We start from the raw sequence: 9,094 nt of genomic DNA, 5'->3' as shown, positions 1-9,094 counted from the left end.
CCTGAGTTCTCTTATAGTCCCTTCAAACTCGGATGACCAATTCTGTAATAAAAACTGAGACTTTCTTTTTAGACAAATTTGCTGCATGGGTGAAGTTTTGATATTGTACCAAGGTAACACACAACCCAGCCATTCTCCATTCACATCCCAGTTGGGCCAATTGCCATAGAGTGTCAATCTGTTCTTATACCAAATCTATACATTGATTGACAATCATTAAACCTTCTTTGATCTATGAATTGAGTGAAGCTTGAATATCCAGAGCATCAGCTACATTGGCAGAAATGTTATTTAGAGCACTTGCTGTCTGTACAATGCTCGATAAGGCCACAGCAGAAACAGTAGCACCCACAGCCACAATGGTGATAGCTGTCACTGTGGCTGCTGTAATGCCAAAATCTCTCTTCTCTCTAAACAACATTAAGCTTCTGGGGGCTTCTACTGGCATAGGCAAATACCGGGGCAAGCGAGTAACCACAGTGTAAGGGAAAACTGTAGCATTCCAACACAGGGCATAGAAGCATATGGTCTGGATACAATTTAGCTAACTAGAATTTATGCTGCTATTATTCACTAGCCATACAAATGGCGGCCACACACATGCTGGGGTGCACTCTACACTTCTCTACTCTCTACACTTCACAGCTCTCTTCACCTGACCACGCCTGCAAGGGCGTGTTCAAGGTGATGTAAAGTGAGAGGCGGTCAGTGGCTAGACAATTTCAGTTTCAGTTTCCCTTTTGGCTTGCGTACAGACCATTGGCACACCAGCTGGCTATGTTGCTCTATAAGTAAGGCTTTTCCCTATTAAATACCCTTATATTTCCACTTGGCCCCATATTGGTAATTCCCCACTATAACTGGTTGTCAGGAGCGGGATATTGGAAACCTAAACCCCATTTGGGACAGGCTGTGGGTCCCACCGGGCCTGCAGCCTAGGTGAGGAAAGGTCCCTCTCTTCACAGGTACTCACAGCTCCCAGCCACCCTGCTGTCTCTGAGCTTCTCCCAGCATGGAGACTAACAAAGACCTCCTACAGTTTTACCATCATGCACTCAGAACCAGCTTGGACTGTGGCCTACCCTCACACAGAGGCCTCCAGCCCTTGAACCGAGTAGGATTCGGCTTTCAGCAGGATCCGTGCAGTGGCCTTAAAGCCACAGCTCATTCAGTGGTTGCGGCCACAGGGCCGTATACTCTCTAAGATAAGCACAGACGCTTTTGTGACCTCTCTCCACAGCTGCCACCCACCAATGCCAAATGCCATGGACTATCGGAACAACTGTGCCACCTACTGGTCAAAGATAGTTACTGCATCTGTAGTAGAAATAAGGTAAAATTATGACGGAATATTTATCATTTGCTAAAATTGGTAATATTATTGCTTATTATGTGAATTCAATGTTTGAGGAGGATGCTAATCTGCCAATTACTGACCTATATACTGTAATGGCAGTTTGCTTGCTGGTACAAATAATATTACTAGCTAGAGGGCTCAGGAACAGGGACAGAGATAACCTCAACACCTACTTGCAGGAAATAACAGCTTTACCCAATGAGATTTTGGAGAAAATATTAGGTCAGACCACAATTGTGCAGCAAGTGGAACAGAAATTGGATTAGCTTGGCTCTGTGTCCAATACGCTAAAGACAGAGCTGTCTGATGAGCATATTTATGAAAAGATAAACACAGAGAGATCCTCCATGTCTCAGGTCTTAGAGACTAGGCTGTCAGAAGACCATGATGAGGTAAAGAATATCTGTCACCAGCTAGAAACTCAGATAGGCAATGCTACCCAGCAACAAGATGCAATGTTGCAAAATACCGAGGATAGGGTTGAAGAATTGGACAATGCCAATTAGACAATTCAATCAATTATTGAAGCATTCAAGGTAGCAGATCAGAAATTTGGGTCTAGATATAAATGTTTGGAAGATAATTCACAGTACAGGGCTGATATATTACATAGGTCCATATGGTCGATTGCTGAGGACTCAAAACCAGCAAATCATGACCTCGAATCTAGACTCCAATACCTAGAAGGCAGTTTCCATGCCACCCAGATGCTGCCTAAGGATGATCGTATTAAAGACCTAGAAAAACATGTAGATGAGCAGTTAGAGCAATTCACAGATTCACTAACATGCTTAGAAACTTTCATGATTAAGGAGATGGAAACTTTTCAAATGGATATCATTACTAGGCTTACAGATCATTGGGATGCCTCAGAAGCAGAATCACTCCATTCCCAGGCACCTACTCCACCCAGGTATTGTGAATATTCTAATGTTGTTACTCATACACCATTAGTGTACCCAGCTACCATAGTAGAAAAGCCAGCTTCTAAGAAATACCCTCATGAATGGAATGCTCATGAATGATAACCTATACAGCTGAAGGATCTTAAGAATATTAAAAAATCAGTTGTCTCATATGGTCTCCATAGACCATATGTAAAACAGCTATTACATTCATGGGCGATGTTTAACAGGGTGACACCCACAGATTGGGAATGATTGGTAGCAGTTGTACTTGAGAATTCATGCCAAATCTAGTAGAAGGCATTAGTAAGAGAAAAGGCAAAGCTCCTTGAGCATCAGGGAATAAAGGAAGGTTTTGAAGCCCCTCTAGATAAGCTTCCTGGTCAGGGTATTTATGCTGACCCACAGGTTCAGGCTGAATATGATGACGATATACTGTCTCTATGGAGGAAAGCAGCATTAAATGCCTGGGATAAGGTTCGTGAACCAGGAGAATGCCTAGAAGCTTATACCAGAATAGAACAGGGACATACAGAACAGTTCCAGGACTTCTTATAAAGGTTAACTAGGGCAGTAGAATTATAGGTATCAAATCCAGAAACAAGACAATCAATTATATATACAATAGCTTATGAAAATGCAAACCCATATGCAAAAGAATACTTTTGCCTTTAAAGATCAGATCAGCTCCCCTAGAAAAATGGGTTTGTATGCACCCAACATTGATTATAATGTACAAGCTACTGGAGCTTGGGTAGGAGAAGCTATCTTCAAAGTTTTAAAACCACAATAGGAAATTAAAAGTTCTAGAGGTGAGGATGTAAGGACTTGGCAAGGAGAAGCACCTTACAGAGGTCAACATGGGTACCAAGAGGCTAGAAGTTACTACTACCATTAACCATAATCTTGGGTAGGAAGACACTTTCTCTGGAGACCATGAAGGCTCCAGGAACCTAGATGTTTCAACTGTGGCAAAATGGGACATATTAAGAGAAATTTTAGACAGATGAATTCTAACAATGCCTCATATGGAAGGCCATTGCCTTCTGGATTGTGTAGAAGATGTGGTAAGTGTAGACACTGGACCAATGAATGTAGATCGACCAGAGACATGCAAAGAAACCCGTTAAGGTCTGGAACCCAGAAGAGGGACTCAAGAAGGCCCCCACATCGAGAAAGGTCAGGTCATTCCAAGTAGCAGTGGGAGAAAATCTCTCACAGTACCAATGGATAGTTCTTTTCCTGTATCCAAGTTCTACAGTGGGCTCTGACACGCCAAATCCCAGGTGCATTTCTGAATCAATCTGCCCAAGATCCAAGTTCAGAGGCATTTCCAAGATGCTGAGGCCCAGTGGCAATTCTGCAACTATCTGCCTTCTCTCCATCCTAGTTCTGAGCAGGGCTTTGGCACTCCAATGCCCAGTTGCAGTTTGGCCTCCATCTGCCAACCCAGGATCGGTGGCAGGATTCGACAAGCCAAGGTCCAGTGGCTTGTCAACTGGCCCAGGTAGGCCAGGGGATATTTCTGGTTCCATACTTCGTCACTGCTTAGAGTCATATGATACCAGTGATCATTGCTCCTGATTCGAGATTGGCGGCTGGCTCTGACGCATCAAGGACGAGTGTCAGTTCTGCATCCATACGCTGGCCCAGGATCCAAGTTCGGAGGCATGCTCTGACACGCTGAGTCGCAGTGGCAGTTCTGCCAACGTCTGTCAGCACAGGATCCGAGTTCGCAGGCGGACTCTCACAGGCTCAGTCTCCATGGCAGTTCAGTGTCCATCCACCGAACTAGGATCCTCGTTGGGAGGCAGGCTCATGTGGGTAATGCGGGACCTGTGGGAGGGTCCCCAGTCCCTCTGCCCCCACTTGCATACCATCTTGGCCACTGTTCTGTGTATATGACCCTTCACCCTGGTGGGCTTCTACAAATCTACGTGCTTTGCACTGGGTCTGAATGTTAACTGAGAATCTCTCTCTACCATTTTCTCTCACCCTCACTATCCACTTCCTGTCAATTATCTGCTCTCTGCTATTCCTTTAACCCCCTTTGTCTCTTCTCTTGCCTTCCCAACTCACCCTCTCACCCCTGTCTGAAATCCTTGCTTCATGAAATTTCTAAAGTAGGTCTTCTATCTTCCATTGCTCAGTGTTCAGTTTCCATTTCGTACTTTTCCCTTCAACATAAAATAAAGAATAACACTATTGCTGAAAATGCCAGGAAGGTTCTCTCTCTGTGTACTCTCTCCATGTCCATGCTTGGGTGAGAGGGAAACTGTAGAGATCATTTTCTCAGACTGACCAAACGGTGAGACATCCCTTCAGGTTGGTGTGTATTCCAAGGATGAGGTCTAACACCACATTCCCTGAATCACTTGTGTTTTCAGCATTATGCCTTCGGCAGTTTCTTCCCTCATATTTTAGGAATTCTGTCTCAACGTGAATATTCAGGCATTTTGTTCCGCCCTTGACCATGAGTTAAAGCTGACTCTGAGTTCTGAGATCCGGAGTACCAAGCCTTCTTCTGGCTCCCCAAAGGAAAATATATCTTATGATTAAGGGATACTTTCAGTTACTGTTACCATGGAAAACCTGTTCAAATTCTTTTACGGAGGAATGTCAAATTCCCAAAGATGTGCATCAACGGACCAAGAAAATCACAAGACACACATTACTAAACCAAATTTGTGTTTTGCATTGTAGCTTCTTACATGAATTTTAAATTCCGTATCTTATATTAGATTGAAAGATCATGGGACTTCAGGTAATTGGGTGCACCAAATTATGTCAGCAGCAGGACAGTGTCATGAGGCAGAGAGAGAATCCTCCATATTCACTTATCTGAGGCTACATTAATCCTTGGTATATCTGTGTGTCTCTCTGCTCTTTGTCTGACATATCATGTCTAACTATCACCCCATGTTACTCTCTCTGTGGTTCTCAGTCTCTCACTGTCTCTGTCTCTCTGTAATATGTCCCTTCCCTACAACTCTATCTGCTTTGCACTGGACCTGACAGCTTACTGAACCTCTCTTACAATCTGTCTTTGTCTCTGTCTGTCTCTCTGTCTCTCTGTCTCTCTCTCACTCCCAGTCTCTTACTGTCTCTCTGGCCTTCTGTCTTTGCCTCTGCAACCTGGATAAATACCAGCAACTCTAGACTTGCTCTGGACTGTTCTCCACCAAATCTGATCCTTTTTTCTGTCTGTCTGTATCTGTCTCTCTCAATGTAGTGTGTGTGTGTGTCTCTCTCTCTCACAGAGTACTGAAGAACATAAATAAAACAGTCTAAAATGCCAAAATTAAAGTTCTTTTTTATTGTTTTATAGATACCCTTCTTTTTCAAACGTGAATACTTTCAACCAAGTTGTTTTTTTCTCATAAAAGGCAGCTGATATGTTTCCAATTAATTTTTTGGCAAACCCAAAGTATTCCTGTAAGTTCCAGGGAGCAGAAAGAGACCCATGTAAATTGGTCCAAAAATTTCCTCCAGAAAAGTAATATTTAGCGCCTCAATGAATGACTCCTTTCCTCCTCATCTGGTGCATTACCCTGCAAAAACCTCCCTCATCTGACCATGCAACACTCTGACACCAGGACTTCATAAATATTTTTTGCTAAACTAATCCTCATCTCCTACATTGTTGACTTCAGCAGAGGCTTAGGATGCCCAATACAGTGTCACACATTCTGGAAATGTGGAGCTACCAGGTACTCCAGGATGTGGCCCCACTATTATCAGGGTCCCCAAAATTTTCAATGCCCCTTCATCAAAAAGAAGCAGTCTTGAGAACTTGAACTCATTATTCCTTAAGTTGCCAATTCTAAGACCCCAAATTTCCATAATCAGTGAAGGTGGGAATGAAAGTTCTTGGTATCATGCTACCTGCCCATGACACCTGGAAGGGTGCAATCATTCAGCCAGTTCTCTCACAGTCCAGGTTCCCATGGGTAATAGGTCTGCAGAGAGAGTTATAAGACCCCTTTAATAGACATAACCCTACCCACTCCTGATGTCTTATTCTCTGTCACCTTCCAATTCCTCTCTGCTATCTGTTATCTGGTATCTTCCTCTGACCATTTTTATCTCTTCTCCTGTATCCCCAGCTTACTCTCTCCAACCATGTCAGAAAATCTAAAGTTCATGGACCTTCTAAGAATCGTGTCCATTGCTCAGGGTTCTGTCTCCATAGGCAGCCTTTCCATTCCACATAAACAAATGACCAACTCTGGAGCTGTGAAAGCCCTTAAGGCTCTCTCTCTGTAAAATCTCCCCATATCCAGGCTTGGTTGAGTGGGACCTTGGAGAGATAGTTTTCTGGGACTGACCAAACATTGAAACACCCCATCAGTTCAGTATGTTTCCCAAGGATGAAGTCCACCAATATATCCGATGAATCACCTGTGTATTTCAGATTTACGACTTTGGGAGATTCGCCCCCTCCACTGTTTGAACACTTGTGTCATCTCAATTCTACAGGCATTTTTTATTCCACAATTGTCAATGAGTTAAGCCTGACTCCGTAGTCTTAGATGGTGGGTATCGAGTTTTCTTCAGCCACCTCTTTTGGTATTACATTTATGTATAATAGAATCTAGTAGTTACTTTTATGGAAAAACCGTTTAATGACTTTTTGTGGAGGAATGTCATATACCCTAAGAAATACATCAATGGAATAGAAAATGAAAGGAATCACATTATTGTAAAAAAAAAGTGAGTATTTTATGGTTGGTTTCTTCCAGAAAAGTTTAAATTACATTTCTTAGGTTAGGTTGAAAAATCATTGGGCTACAGATACTTGGGTGCATGAGATGAATCAGAATCAGGATAGAGTTCATGAGGCAGAAACAGCATCCTCCATGATTATGTTGGGAACCTGCTTCTTGATGTGATATGCACTTATCCTAGTCTAAACTAAGCCTTGGCCTGCCTCTGTATCTGTCTGTCTGTCATTTCATTCTCTAACTCTCTCTATCACTCACTGTCTCTGTCTCTGTATCTGTGTGTCTCTGTCTCTCACTCTCTGTGCCTATGTGTACATCTCTACCCCCGCGGTGTGAGTCTATAATACTACATTCTGTGCAATGTGTTTGCCGGCTAGACAAAGCCAAAGTCTCTTGCTCTTTGTCTCTCTCATTCTCTCTTCCTCTGTCTCTGTGTACCATCTCTGATGGGTCCTCGATTTTTACCTCTGCACCCTTGGTAAATAACTGGAGCTATATTTATTCTGGACTGGTCTCCAGCTAAACTGAGCCTTTATCTGTCTTTGGTATGAATCTCTCTCTCTCTTTCTCTCTCTCTCTCTCCATCTCTCTCACACACTCTCTCTCTGTCAGTATTTCTGTCTCTCTGTTCTAGTACTGAAGAGCATGCTAAACCTCTCTACAATGGCAAAATTGAGGTTCTTTTTATTGGATGAAATGTATACTTCCCACTCCAAAATGAGAATGCTTTCAGCCAAGTCGTTTCTATCATAAAGAGGTACCTGATGTGTTTCTAATTTATGTTTTTGGTAAACTCAAAATATTCCTGTAGTTTCCAGGGTCCTGAATGGGACCCATGCAAAGAGTTCCAAAAATGAGGCACTCCTGAAAATTAGTATTCAGCCGCTCAATGATCCCAGAGTCCTTTCCTGCTTATCTGGGATCTCTCTCTGGGAGATCCTGCCCATGACATCTGGAAGCATGCACTCACTCAGCCACTACTCTGTTCAGTCCATGGCTCCTTGGGCACTAATTCTGAAGGAATGGTTATAGGACCCTTTAAAATACAGATCCCTATACACCCCCGATGTCTTATTCTCTCCATCACCTTCCAATTCCAATGTGCTATCTGCTAACTTCTATCTGGTTTCTTCCTCTGACCCTCTTCATCACTTCTCCTGTCTCCCCCACTCACCCTCTCCAATCATGTCAGAAAATCTAAAGTTCCTGGTCATTCTAACATTCGTGTTCCATTGCTCAAGATTCCATATCCACAGTGAGATTTCCCCTTCCACTTAAACAAATGACCAAGGCTGGAGCTGATAAAGCCATGGAGGCTCTCCCTCTGTGAACACTCTCCATAACCAGGATCAGTTGAGTGGGACATCACAGTGATGATGTTTTTGGGGATTGACCAAATGGTGAAACACTCTATCAGATAGGTATGTTTCCCAAGGAGGATGCCCGATACCACATTGCTGAATCACCTGTGGGTTTCAGATTTAACCTTTGGGAATTATTCCCTCCAACTTTGGACAGCTGTGTTGTCTCAACTCTTCTGGCATTTTCTGTTCCACATTTGTCGATGAGTTAAGGCTGATTCCATCTTTTGGGATGTTGGGTACCAAGCCTCCTTCAGTCACCTCCATTGGAATTATGTATCATGTTTAAAGGAATACGGCAGTTACTATTACCACGGAAAAACCGTTCAGTGCCTTTTTTCTGGAGTAATGTGAAACACTCTAAGCACTTTATCAATGAAGTAAGAAAATGAAACATATCATATTATTGCAATAAAGGAGAGTTTTCCATGATTAGCTTCTTCCAGGAAGGTGTAAATTCCATTTCTTAGATTAGATTGATGCAGCATTGGACTGCAGATACTTGGGTGCATGAAATGATGTCAGCAGGAAGACAGTGTTCATTAGACACACATGGCATAATCCATGAGAATACTGGGAGCCAGCACTGGACCTTGTATTCACTTATCTGAGCCTATCCTAAGCATTGGTATGTCTGTGTTTCTGTCTGTCTGCTTGTTTGACTTTTCAGTCCCTACATCTCTATCACTCATTGTTTCTGTCTCTGTTCTGTCTCTGTGAATCTCTGTCTATCACTGGCTTCATATA

At 42.9% G+C, this 9,094-nt stretch overlaps 1 pseudogene; it reads right to left on the bottom strand.

Annotated features, from left to right (window-relative positions):
* Positions 1-3,816: 3,816 nt before the first annotated feature.
* LOC113838277 overlaps positions 3,817-9,094 on the bottom strand; it is a 101,317-nt pseudogene continuing 96,039 nt past the window's right edge.

Source organism: Cricetulus griseus, unplaced genomic scaffold (genome assembly GCF_003668045.3).
Source record: "Cricetulus griseus strain 17A/GY unplaced genomic scaffold, alternate assembly CriGri-PICRH-1.0 unplaced_scaffold_2, whole genome shotgun sequence".
In the NCBI taxonomy this organism is placed as follows: domain Eukaryota; kingdom Metazoa; phylum Chordata; class Mammalia; order Rodentia; family Cricetidae; genus Cricetulus; species Cricetulus griseus.
The sequence above is the reverse complement of the archived record's forward strand: the minus strand, read 5'-3'. Positions and strand labels throughout refer to the sequence as shown.